This window comes from Eumetopias jubatus, unplaced genomic scaffold (assembly GCF_037043125.1).
Source record: "Eumetopias jubatus isolate StellerSeaLion01/CBP00866 unplaced genomic scaffold, mEumJub1_p1.0 scaffold_3, whole genome shotgun sequence".
Lineage (NCBI taxonomy): Eukaryota > Metazoa > Chordata > Mammalia > Carnivora > Otariidae > Eumetopias > Eumetopias jubatus.
The window spans coordinates 81,836,469-81,848,913 of NW_028274809.1; positions in this window are offsets into that span (position 1 = coordinate 81,836,469).

Here is a 12,445-nt window from a genome sequence, read left to right on the forward strand (position 1 = left end):
GGGATCATCTTTCATTAACGATCACAGATGGTCGTATATCCATCTTAGTACAAGAACTGATATATGCTTTGGTCAGCAAAGGAGGACTGCATGACCACAAAGAGCTTCTTTAAGTGCAGCATCCCTGAATCATGTCCAGTGGTGATGTATCCGCATGACCAGATTCTTGAATCCCCATCCCAGATTCTTGGAGAAAATCAATATAGTCAATACAAATCTAGGGTAATAAGATAACTTTGGATCTATAGGTGGGGCGGGTGGAGAGTGATCAATGAAATAAATTTACTTTTAATTGTTTTATTAAGAGTTGAATTTGTACAGAAAAAGCAGTTAATATTAGAGAGATGGTTTAGAGAAAGACAATGCTTATTTGTTAAAATAAAGCCTTGGTTTCTTAATCGGTTCTTACAACATGGCTACTCTTCAACAGTTTTAGAGCAAAACTAATGTTGCTTATTGTCAAATGTGATCCTTGAGCTTGGTTATTGACAGCTAAGGACCATTTAAAGATAATACATGTTTTGCAAGATGATTCTCTTTCACCTGCTGTTTAAATTGTGAAAAATCTGAGCCCAAATGCAAATTTCCCTTCTCCTGTTTTACTAGAAAGGCTCCCAGGACTAGACTAGAGATAATACAAATTAGAGAATTTCCACCAGTTGACTTAGGGAAATAGCTAGCTTGAAAAATAAACCTCTCAGCAGTGAGGTTCTGCAGAAAAATACAAAAGTAGGAGTTTTGATTCAGTTAATGAGCACTGGGGGCAGAAAGATTCCTTTTCTGAAACTGGGTAGTTATTACTCAATATATGGAGCAGATTGACCAGATTCTCAATTTGTGAGCTTATTCTCTTGTTTTTCTCCTCATGTCTTGTTTGGCTTCCCTTTGCTCAATGTTGACTGCTGAAAGTGAGAACACCTTAGGGTAGACCCTCTACCTCGGCTTTTACAGAATGCCTTTCCCTGAGTCCCTCATTGGGAAATGCATTCCAAAATAATGTTGGAAGCATAAGGGGATACATTTTGTGAGGCACACAGGCAGTGAATAACTTAAGTAGAAAAGGCTGGTGATCTCTGCTTCATTTCTGACTAAACCTTTTAAGAACTCCATGGAAAGTGGGTAGAATATTTTGAGTATCTTGTTATGAACACTCAGACATGAGTCCACAGAAAATGAAGATGTCTGGAAAAAGGCATTTTTGTGGATGTTAATCTCAAGCTTTTTCATATCCAGTCATGATTTGACTCTGGAAGTTCTTTAATAATATGAAGAATTTGGTAAAATTTAGCAAGGAATAAAATATAGCAAGTTGCTCCCCATTGTCTTTGGAGACCTCATGATCTGCTGTAGGATTATCATCTGCCAAACTGTTCAGGGAGGGTAACAATCAGTCCTGGGCAAACACTTAAAAATGCTTTATTAATTAGCATTTTAAAAAATTGAGGGGGGCTGAATACTATTTTATAAGCTTCATTTATATTTAAGTTTGAAAGGGGACTTGGGGGCAGATGGACTAACACCTTCATTTTACAGATGAGAAAACTGAGGACCAAGGAATATAAATGCCATAATTTAGGTTACATAACTTCTCAGCTGCAGAATCAGAATGAATTCTTGATTCCCAGCCCAAGGCTTTGTTATTAGGGCATGCTGCCTTAGATTTTCCCACCAGATCAAGCTGCCGGCTTGGGTAGAATTCTAATAATTGATATTTCATTTTTGATAAAAGTTTGTTTTGTGAAGCCTGCATCACATTATGTCCTTTCAGCACTGTAAAAAGGAGCTTAATTTGAATGTCCTTGTAGCATACTGCACCGACGAAGTGTACCAGCTTAGCCAGTACAGTACTATCACCAGGCTCCAAGAACACTGTGTAACTTTTCCCACCTGATGCTAGCCCCTATCTGTCATGTTCAGCTTCAGTTTTGAAAAGCTGCCCAATTCCTCCTGTATCTGACTAATCTTACAGAAAGATACTGCCTTTAGTGTATGGTGATTTTTCAAGGAATCCTCCCCCCAAAACCTGCTTCAGATTAATGCACACATAAGTAGATGGAGTTATTTTTTCCATAGAAAACATCAGCATAAATAAGTTGACCATTATGTTGAGACATCTACGTTTACATAAAAATTGCTATTGTGCTAAATCATGGAGCCAAAGCCAACTATGTATATGAGACCTAGCCTTTGGATTTCTTAAGCTGTCTGTTGAATGTTAGGCGTCTTGAAATTGTCACAATTGTCATTTTGGATGTCCAACTTATCTCTCTCTCTCTCTCTTTTTTTTAAGATTTATAAAGTCGGACTGCTCAGTGGGAAAAAAGAAATCTTTCTTAAGAAAGGAAGGGTGGAGATCTGAACATGGAGAAAGTCCATCTGAAAATATCTGTGACTCAAAGACTATCTTTGAGTATTATTTCTGGGCCTGAGTGAGCTTCATGGGTTTTGGGTGCCACAAAAGTCATGGTCTGGTTGAAGGAAAAGGTAGTGATGAAGGATTAAAACAAAAAACAAACAAACAAACAAACAAAAAACAAAGGAGAGAGTAAAAGGAGAGAATGGGAGTGGCAGAGTACTCCCAGAAATGGTTCCAAATACGTATGTATGTGTTGTGTTCTCTTATTCTTGGGTTTTTTTTTTTTAAACAGCTTTATTGAGTTATAATTTATTTGTCTCAAACTTCATCTGTTGCACTTGCACAATTCAATAATTTTTAAGTACTTTGCCATTTAAGTCTGTCACTTGGCCTCCATTGTGTCTAATGAGAGGTTAGTCATTAACTGCATTGTTCTCTTTTCCTCTCTATTCTTCAGATTGGATAATTTCTGTGGCTCTATTGTCAAATTCCCACATTTTTCTTCCATATTACATTTTTAGGTGAAACCTGTTTGTGAAGTTTTCATTTCAGTTATTGTACTTTTCAACTCTAGAATTTCCATCTAGTTCTTTTTGTAATTTGCATCTTTTTATTGAGATTCTCTATTTGCTGAAACATTGTCATATTTTCTTTTAATTCTTGTTTCTTTTCATTCATTAAATATATTTATACCACTTGTGAGTCTTTGTCTGCTAAGTCCAAAACATCTGGATTCCCTCAGATATAATTTCTATAGACTACTTCCCCCTTCCCTCCCTGCTGCAAGGATGGGTCATAATTTCTTATTTCTTTGCACATCTCATAGTTTCTTTGTTGACTATTGGACATTTTAGATAATTTCTTGCAGCAGCTCCGGATTCTGACTTTTTTCCCCTGATGGACTTGTTGTTTGTTGAATAACTTGCTTGGTCTACCTCTATGAAGTTTCTTTCTTCTGCAGGGGGTGCCCTTGATGCCTCTAGTCTGTTTCTTTCCTCCTCTCCTTCACCTGTTCCTTCTTCTTCTCTTCCCTATTGTTATTGTTCAGTCTGACTCTCTAGGGATCATCTCTATAAGGAGGAAAGAGAGTTCAATTCTGGCATATGCCTACGAAGCTTAGGGTTAGCCAACAATTGGTCAGAGGCTGTGCTCAAACACCTTGAATCAGCATGGCTTCCATCATCTCCTGTTGGATCTGTGTAGGCTCGGGAGTGTATTCAAACTTCAGGTCACTTTCAAGTCTGCATCATCTTTTGCCTTCTGCTGACCTCTTTTGAATCTCCTTTCCATGTGCCCAGACTCTGCTCTGTCAATTAGGAACAGTGTAAGTGGCTGTGTAGGTGCACAGCCTCTGGTCAATTCAGGATATTTGAAGAGTTTATCACATCCCCTATGGAGGTCTCATTTTCCCGTTAACTATCGGTTTAAACTCTGGCTAGTCCCCCAGTCCAGTGCTTGCCCCAAACAGGCCAGCAACCTGAGGCTAAATGGAGCCCTGGCCCTCCCTTGCCACCAGATCTCCTCTTTAACTGATGATGCTCCAAATCAAGTGAACCCCCTCCAGCAGCAGTAGCAGCGACAGCTTATAATTTTCATGGCCTGCCCCACTCTGGCTGTACGACCAGGCTGAGACCTGAGGAGAGATGATTGCAGTCTCGGGCAAAATGCCACGGACTTGTGCTGTTCTTACCCGAAGTTTAGTAGTTGTCATGAATAAATGCTTCTCAGTTTGTTATATGTCTTTGGTCAAATTCCAGGGTGCTGAGATGATTGGTTTTGATGATTTTGTCCAGCTTTATAGTTACTTTTGGAAGAGAGGATTTTTTTGACTTTTTAAAAAAATTCTCGACTTATTTTATTCTGTCATGGTGGAAGTTGGAAGTCTCTTAAGCTTTATTCTAATGACAGTATCTTCATTGAAGATATTGGGCCCATACCCTTTGCGTGTGGATATAAAAGTTCAGCACATGTTCCAAAGGACATGCGCTATATTTGATTATATGCCCCAAGCCAGGAAATACTCCATCCATTGCCCATCTTTTAAGAAGCAGACGGGTTTGAGGCTCTACCCACACCTCCACCTCTATTTCCTTGTGAATGAACACTGATGTTTTCATTTCTGAGCGCTGACAATCAAGGTGCAGAGAATGCTTCTTCTCCTTGGCAATAATAGCAGTCACTTAGCTTGTGGGTTGAGAGAGTGACAATGGAAGGGCTTTGTCTTTCTGCCTTCTTAGTGATAAATATTTAAAGAGTAATAAGAATGTCTACCATTTAGTGAGAGCTTACTATGTGCCAGGTACTTTGTTAAGCATTTCACAATTTTGTGTATCTTTATCTCCTTTGTAAGACTTAGAAAAGTTAAGTAACTTGCCTGAGGCCACTCAGCCTGCAAGGTGTGGAGAAAGGATTCAAATCCAGGTCAGCTGGATACCTAATTCCATGTTACTAATGACCAGGCTAATACTCCTTTGAGACATCACTACTCCCAGACATCAAGCCAACAAATTAGGTTCATACTTGTTTTGAGAGACTGGCTTTCAATAAGGCGGCATTGCTGATGATCTGCCCCTGGTGATTCTTGTCTGTTTCAACTGAAATCTTCCTTCTCCAGCCCTTCTTTACTAGCTCACTAAATTTAGTTATAATTTGGGTAATGGAGGAGAGGGTTCAAGGAATTGTGCTTAACAATGTATTATTTTTCTAAATCTTTAATTTTCTCAACTGAAGGGTACATCTTGTTGCAGGCTGGATCCCCTGGGAAGTAGCATCTAAAATGGAGATAAGTATACAAGAGATTTATTAGGGAGTGCTCTTGGGATCAATACATTAAAAGGGAATGGAAGGAGGCAGAACTGGGCTGAGGAAAGAAATGGAGCCATGGAGGAATTTCAACAGAGTTCTCACACAGCCCTGGTTCTGAAGCTAGGATTACCTTTTTAGAGTTCATGGGTAGTGGCTGGGCCTTTTATACCCACAAAGATCTATCACTGGGTATGGGCCACCCTGGGAGGACAGGGTGTGGCTTGGGGTGAGGCGGCACTCCCAAAGCGGGGGCTGATCATTGAGAGTTATCAGCCAACAGCACCTGCTCGCAGTTGGGGAAAATACATCTTTTGTTCCTTAAGGAAGATCTGGGCAGTTTACTGGAGTGCCCAGCACAACTGTTTACATGCATACCTTTTTTTTTCCTGTAGTTATTATTATTTCTTTAATTTGGCAAAATTGTTTATTGGGAAAAGGATTTTTTCTTTTTGTTGAGATATAACTGACATAATACTGTATTCATTTTAGGTGTACATTAGAATGTTTGATATATGTATCATAGTTCTTTATTCTTTCACCTATTCAAGCAACATAATTTTAAGTGTGAAAGTTTTACATGGGCGCTGTATGAGAGGCTGAAGATATGACAATGAAAAATATTTACAAAGCTCCTGTTCTTATAATGTTTATAGTGTGGGGGAGGCTATTTATATTTAATTTTCTTCCTTGAAGTCTCTTGTTTAATCAGAAATTGGTTCTAGGTCAATAACTCAATGTGGCCTAATTTAAGCCAATTTTAATCCCTTATCCAAGCCTTAAGCACTTGGTTGTTGTTTCCCAAATCCTTTTAGATCAGAGGATATCTTTCTTGGAATTATACTAGACAATGTTTAGAAGTTTTAACCATTCGTAAAGTTACAATTCCCAGTTTAATGGACTGTAAGCTGAGGGAAAGGAGCCTCTGTGTTTCCTTTTTTTTTTAAAGGCATTAAAATTAATTATAATTCTTGACAGAAAGTGGAGATAGCAGCAGTTGAATTTGTTGCTCAAGATTACCCTAGCTTCTTAGTGTTATCCTATTATCCTTTAAAAAGAAATAGTGTGTTTTAATTGTAATTACTTTTGATAATTTTTTTTTACCCTAGGAGGTAAATTATTAATTAGGGTGTGCATTATAAATTACTTTTTTATTAGGTGATTTCTGTCTGACAATAGTTTCTAGTTTTTTTTTAATTAAACTATGTCTCTAGGATTTATTATTAATAGCTTTGGGTTCTATTAAGAGGGAGGCTAATCCGATTTCCACCTTATGACGTGACATACAACTGGAAAAATGATTCTGCCCAGCTGAGATAACTGGTGAATTATGTGTGGCCAATACGAATGGCTCTGCATGAGGAATCCTTTTTATTTTTTAATTTTATTTACTATTGTTTTTTAAGAGATTTTATTTGTTTATTTGTCAGAGAGAGAGAGAGAGAGAGAGAGAGAGCACAAGTAGAGGGAGAAGCAGGCTCCCTGCTTAGCAGGGAGCCTGATGAGGGGCTCGATCCCAGGACCCCGGGATCATGACCTGAGCCAGAGGCAGACGCTTAACTGACTGAGCCACCCAGGCATCCCGAGGAATCATTTCTAAATGAATATTTCCTTTCACATTTTTCCACCATGGTATTTCACTATAGATTTTAAGTTAATTTGCCTCACCATTACACATGTCAGGAGAAATAGCTCTTTAAAGAACTAATCCAGGCATAAAAAGAAATCAGGGAGAGAACAAGAAAACTCAATGTAGAATCAAATCTAAGTGATAAAACAGATAAATGAATAGATCACTAATAATGTTACCATTTGTGTATAAATGGGGTACCTTGGCTAAAACTGAATACTAAGACTTTTTTTTTCTTCTGAAATTTCATAGGTGTAAGTGGAAAAAAACAAAACAAGACAAGCCACGACCAGTAAAAACCTCCAACAGCAAAACTGCTCTTAAAATAGGACTATTTAAAAGTATAAATTAGTTTTTTCTTCAGTTTACCTTTTGAGCAACCAATCTTTTGTTCTGAGAAAACTCTTTGAACAAATGAGGTCTTAGAGGAATATATATTTCATATAGGTCTGGGACAGTACCTCATAACCAAACTATTATTTCTACACCTAAGTAGATAAATAAAGACCATATGCAGCTGCAGTCTGTTCAGGTCAGATTTGCTACCTAATGAGTCAGCCACAAACTTAGGAAAACAACATTTGGTTTTTAGAGATCTTTGGATTTCAGAATTGGGTAAGAGATTGTGCACCTGTGCTAATGAGGTGTCTTTCTATCACTAGAAACCTAGCGTCATTTACTCCCAGGGAAATATTCTGAGACCTCATCACTTAAATAATTGAACTAACCTAGGAGAAAAGTGAAGGCTTTTGACGTGGGTGCAGGTGCTCTTCTTCTTTGTTTGGGGGGTAGGTAGGGATAGGGTTTCAAGCCTTAGAGTTGGCTCTTACCCTCACTCCCTAAATGAAGCCTGCATGTTTCTGTCTCAGTCCTCTATTAGGTTTCCTACTCAGAGGAGAACTCTCCCAAGAAGTAGATTGGTTTGTGCTGCAACAGTGGGACCCTCAGCAGCCTTTTAATCCTTTTTTCTTAAGTGTGATAAGACAGCCAAGGAACACAGAAATCTAGCAGCATGAAAAAGAAAGCCCAAGATAAACAAAAAGTGAAACCTGAAGGAAACCTCGATCATTTAGGAAACAGAATAAAACTTTAAAAGAAAAATACGCACAGTCAAGAAAATATTACATAAAATAAGATCACTCAGCGAAGTAAGAGCTCTTAAAGAATAGAAATATTATTGCCTATATGAAAAGGATGTAATGCAAGAGCTGGAAAATGAAGTAGAGGAAATTTGCTGGAATGTGAAGCAGTAATACAAAGAGAAGGAAGAGATGAAAATGCATGAGATAAGGGGCCAAACCAGGAGGTCCAGCATCTTCAGAGAAAAAGAACAGGGAAAGTGAAGGGGAGGAAACAAAGCAGTAAGAGAAAATAGTTTTCCAGAGTCAGCTTGAAAGTGCCTACTCAGTGAATGAAGAAAGTCTGTGTCTGGAGTACTTTTGGAGGACAAAGAGGAAGAGTGAGGTCTGGAGTCTTGTCTTTGAAGAGCCCAGTAGTAGATGGGAGTTAGACCTGGCCCTTTTGGTGGATTGTTCTGAGTCTAGTCCTAGAGTGAATTACGATTTCTTTCTCTCTATCATTCTCACCAAGTGGTGGTGGTGGTGGGGTGAGAGAGAGAGAGTCCAGAAAAGCACAAAATGTTAGATTCAGACCCCGCTAGCATTTATTAGGGCACTTAAAAGAAAGAGCTTTGAGTGCCCTTATTAATTCAAGAGTACAGGGAAAAAAAACAGATTACCACATAGAATGTACTCGTGGTCTCATTGTATAGGCATGCAAGCTTAGAAAGTAATCTAGAAGGCTATATATATCCCATCTCTGGATGGTGGGATGATGGATGATTTTTATTTTCTTCTTTATAATTTGCTATATTTTATGAAATAAGTTTGTATTTGTTTTGCAAAGAAAAATACTAAACTTGCTTCCATGTGTGGAGGGTGGGGTGGGGAACTTTCTGTATGTAAATTGCAAATTCTCTTGGGAGAAGGTGAACACTTGAGGAGAATAGCCTGTGGAGGTAGGAGTAGGAGATATCCCTCCGGGTGCTGAGAAGGAAGGCCTGGAGCAGGAGAAACTGTGCAGAAGGGGAAGGTTGTAAACCCCCAAAGGTTAAGCTAAAGATAAGCTTCATCTACCTTGCGGTTCATGCAAGACCCGTCTTAACAAATTTCTGAACTGAGATAAATAATTTTTTTACACTGAGGACTCATTGCTTGAGGGCTGATGCTATCCAAGGTTATCTACAAGGGGCAGAAGAAACAGAACCAGATCTGGAAAGAGTCTGGCCAGGGCTCAGCCGTGAGGGGGAAGAGAAGGAGCCCAGGGTTTATGGTGAGGTGGTTGGGGCTTGGCTCACATAAGGCATTCTGTGAGCACAGGAAATCTCTCAACTTCTCTTAAATTTATTTGAAAATAGATACAGAATGCTTTGCTGACCATTCCAGCATCCTGAAAGAATATTTCTGTAGCCATTGTCCCTATTGTCATCATGGAGATACATTTATTCTCAACTGATGCATGGGGAAGGCTATTTGGGGCACTTTGAAAAGCAGGTTAATAAAGTAGAAATGGTTTCTTCCTTTTTTTTTCCCCTAAGAACTTGCAGACTGTGAAAGAGAACAATTTAAAAGCTTACTTTATGTAAACAGAGATTATAAAATGTAGCTTCTCACAGGGAAGCCCTGCCTGAACGACCATGTGATGATCCAATTGGTTAAAAACATCCCTTAATTGAGTTTAGGTCACTAACTTTGGCCTTGCCCCCGCCGCCCCCACCATGGTAGCCCAGATGTCCAGAATATTCAATACTAAATGCGTCTGGATTAATTTGATAATCCAGTTAAGATAAAAATGATGGAGAATTGTCATAAAATTTTCCATCCAGGTTAAATTTTTTTCTACAAAAAAGCATTACATTTCTAAGATTAAAAACAAATAATTCAAGCTCTAAAAGTTACTTTTCCCTACAAAAATACTATTATGGAATTCTATTTTTTTTTTCCAAAGCAGAGAGTAACAAAAGCAGGGGGAAGGTAGGAAAGGAACAGAAAAGTGGGCTTAAAAGATAATGTATTGCATTTAAAGAACTCGAATGCCATTACTTTTCATCACTTAACTTTTCAAAGAACACTTTCAGCTTCCTTATTTGCATGTTTCATTGTTTTCCAGCCTTTACACTCTATGCTTAAAATGCAAATGGAATAATATAAGAATAATGAGAAGTAATACTTGGAAATGTTCTGAGAAAATGTTGAAAAAGGGCCTGGTTTCCATCTGATTGAAAGGAGGTGAGACTTGAGAGAGCAGGCAGACTAGATATAATTTTATCTGAAGCTCTAACTAGCTGTACCATTGCTAGCCTTCTTTCTCCTGTATACTGTTGAAAATTAGTTCATATTTCTCTTTCATGACTCTCTTATTCTTTGTCCACTTCTCTTATTCTTCACATTTGGTGTCTGTTAATCAGTTAACCTCAATTCAATGAACATTTACTGAGCACTTATTAACTAGTCATAGCCATATCTGGAATGTAGAATAAATAGCTCTTTAATAAGAAAAGCAGGGTTTGGGGCACCTGGGTGGCTTCGTCAGTTAAGCCTTTGACTCTTGATTTCAGCTCAGGTCATGATCTCAGGGTTGTGGGATTGAACCCTGCATTGGGCTCTGTGCTCAGGGTGGAGTCTGCCTGAGATTCTCTCTCTCCCTCTGCTTCTGCCCCTCCCCCCATTTGTGCACCCCCACACTCTATCTCTCAAATAAGTAAATAATATCTTTAAAAAAAAAAGAAAAGGAGGGTTTGGCTAAGGGACACACATGGGGAAGCATTTGTCAGCCTCCTGCTCCAACTCCTTTTGATATCTGACTCTCCATTGGATGGGCTAGAAAATCAGATATCTTGGGTTCCAGTCCCGCTCTGCCATTTCCCAAACATGCTACTTACCTTCTCTGAGCCTCACTTTCTTCATCTGTAAAAGAGACTAATAATGCCTTTCTCATTGGAGGCTGTGATAATTGAGATAATACAAATAAGGTGCTTATAGAAATAGCTCAGATGATCTTTGTCCTTTGGTTTGTGATACAACAAAGGAAGTGTAGGATGACCAGCCACCATAGTTTGCCTGAGACTGATGAGTTTCCTGGGATAGGGTTCTGTCAGTTTTAAAAATGGAATGGTGCCATACAAATCTGGATGAAGTGGTCACCCTAAAGATAGAAGAACATATATTCAGTTAGTCTTTTTTTTTTAATTTTTTTATTTATTTGAGAGAGAAAGCACACAAGCAGCAAGGAGAGGTGCAGGGAGGGGGAAAGAATCTCAAGCCGACTCTGAGTGGAGTTCAGAGCCCTACAAGGAGCTCCATCTCACAACCCTGAAATCATGACCTAAGCTGAAATCAAGAGTGGGCTGCTTAACCGACTGAGCCACCCAGACGCCTCTATATTCAGTTAGTCTTAATCCCAAATCGAATGAATCAAATTACATTCTAGAAGCACAAAGTTATACTGGGGCATAGGGCAAAGCATGGCAAATTCCTTCACAGAGAAGAAGAAAGAGCATTTAATACAGAGGAAACTGAAGAAGCAAAGGCATGGAAGTGAGAAACTGCAGGGCTTGCTTGTGGAAGCCTTAAGCAGTCTGATGTGGGAAGCATAAGAATATATGAGAGGGTGTAGTGAGTTAAAGTTTCAAAAGAGCATGGGATGGCCAGACTATCCGAGGCCTTGAATGTTGGGCTGAGGACTGTGGATTTGTTCAGAGGTAATGGGGAGATGGCCCTGAAGGGCGATAGAACAGAGGTATGACATATACTTCTCAGACCTTAGTTTAACCCTGCAAGAGAAAGAGCTCGTGTGACCTCTTCAAATAGATTAAAATGAACAATTTGTCTATAGCTCTCACTTTGTTATTAAGTAATCGCAAATTTTCCATTACATCAAGTGTTTAAGATGGCTCTCCTGTATACTGTTGGCAGACAAATGGTGCAAAGTCATTTTTGCTACCTTCCACATTCAAACTTTGGGGCATCTTGATTCTCCCCTTCCCATTATCCTCCTTATCTAATCAGTGGCACAATATGTTAGTTTTTGTCCTCACTGCCAACTTTTCTTCCTCTGCATTCACTAGCTCAGGTCCTAATCATGTTCCTCTAGATTCAGGAAACAATCATATGTGGCCCATGTTCCCAGCCTCTCTCTGGATGTAAATGTTCATCCTGCATACTGTGCCCAATTAATCTTGTTAAACAACATTTTTGTCATGTCACTCTCTTATTCAAGAACCTATCATGGCTTCCTATTAACACCTGGATGTAGGCCACTTTTGTTAGCCTGCCTTTAAAATTTCTTCATCAATGGGCCCTTCCCTACAACTAAATGCTCAAGTTCCCAGAAACCATTTGTGCTATCCACAACCATCTTCTCTTTGTCCTTCTTGTTTTGTTTGTTCTTGTTTTTAAATTTTTAATTGTGGTAAAATACACATAACACGAAATTTGCCATCTTCAGCATTTTTAAGTGTACAGTTCAGTAGTGTTAAATATATTCACATTGTTGTGCAACCACAAATCTCCAGAAACTTTTCATCTCTTTTTGTCTATAACACCAGGCCTTCCTCACAAATCCAGCCCTTCCATCTGTTTCAAACCGCTTGCCACACA